The sequence below is a fragment of the Corvus moneduloides genome, chromosome 7 (assembly GCF_009650955.1).
Source record: "Corvus moneduloides isolate bCorMon1 chromosome 7, bCorMon1.pri, whole genome shotgun sequence".
In the NCBI taxonomy this organism is placed as follows: Eukaryota; Metazoa; Chordata; class Aves; order Passeriformes; family Corvidae; genus Corvus; species Corvus moneduloides.
In genome coordinates, this window is record NC_045482.1 from 22,328,805 (window position 1) to 22,330,152 (window position 1,348).

Here is a 1,348-nt window from a genome sequence, read left to right on the forward strand (position 1 = left end):
TCAACTGTGATACTGTTAATTCTCTTCCACTGGAAGTGTTTAACAATACCATGGTTTCACCTTAGAAATTTAAAGGATTCTGACTGTAAAAATAGAATAATGTTTCTCCATATTTATCTCATGGACAGATTTATTTTCCCCCCCACCATTTGCAAGTAAGATATTGGAGAGTGGAAGGAAGGTTGGTTTGTTGCTGCAACAGTAAATAAATTAATTATTAGAATAGCACGTGGGAAATCATCCAGATATCATTCATCATCTGGATCATCTCTGGATTTCTTTATTAATGAGTTGTTACAGGTACATAAATGCAATACAATACACTGTACATAGCATTTTTAAGTATCTGAATTAGTTTATTCACTACTTTTAAAGAAGTGTAAAACACTGGTAAAAATACTACACCATTTCATAGATTGCTGCTGGGTCTTCAATCAAATAAATTTCCATGCTGAGTAGGTTTGCTGAAATCTGAGCTTTTAATACTTCCCTTTATTGAAGCAACAAAAGCATATGCAGATGAATTTCTCCATATGTACTACAGACCTGTATGACAAACATGCCTGAGCTTCTTATAGTTCACCTGTGTGCTGTTGTTATACTCCCAGTTCCTAGCGTGACTCGGCCACGGACTCACCAAAGCTTAAAGAGTGTTTGCATGATCTCACTTCAGCATAATGCATAATGAACCTCAAATTAATCCTGCTGATGTGTAGGATAACAAATTTCCAGTCAAGTTATTTTCTTTGAATGGGGTTGTAAAACACACCTATACTTCCCATCCAGGAAGTGTGAAGTTGTAAAAAACAAGCTAAATTGCCGTATTTTATCTGCTGCTTACCACTGCATTTACTGCCTTTAGGGACCCAAAGTCCTCCAGGGAGTGTGACAAATCCTGATTGTATTTACTACTTACAGCTTTTATTAGTTCACAAATGTGAAAAGAAGAAAAACTTAGTCACTGGGGATTTGTCTAGCTGTGTGTGTGGCTGCTTAAGAACTGGTTCTGCTTCAATTGTATTTTCATTACTCTGTCTCCTTTTGATCTGATGTCATGCACACCCTACATCTGTAAATCTGCATTTCCTCCTGTGTGAAGTGTAAACACTTTAGTAACCTTCAAGTAGTTGCATAACTGGTTGGATAGCTGATGGCCAAACTGAGTATGTTTTCTGTTCCATAATTTGCCCATTTCTCCCTCTTTCTCACCCTCTTTCTAGCTTGCTTACACTTTTATTTCTCTTACATTATGAGTTCCTTATGTTGTAGAAGTTAGGAGGAGTTTGGCTGTTGAAAGAATTGCTGTTTGCTTCTGCACTGGTACTAGTCTAAACTCTCCAGAGAAGGC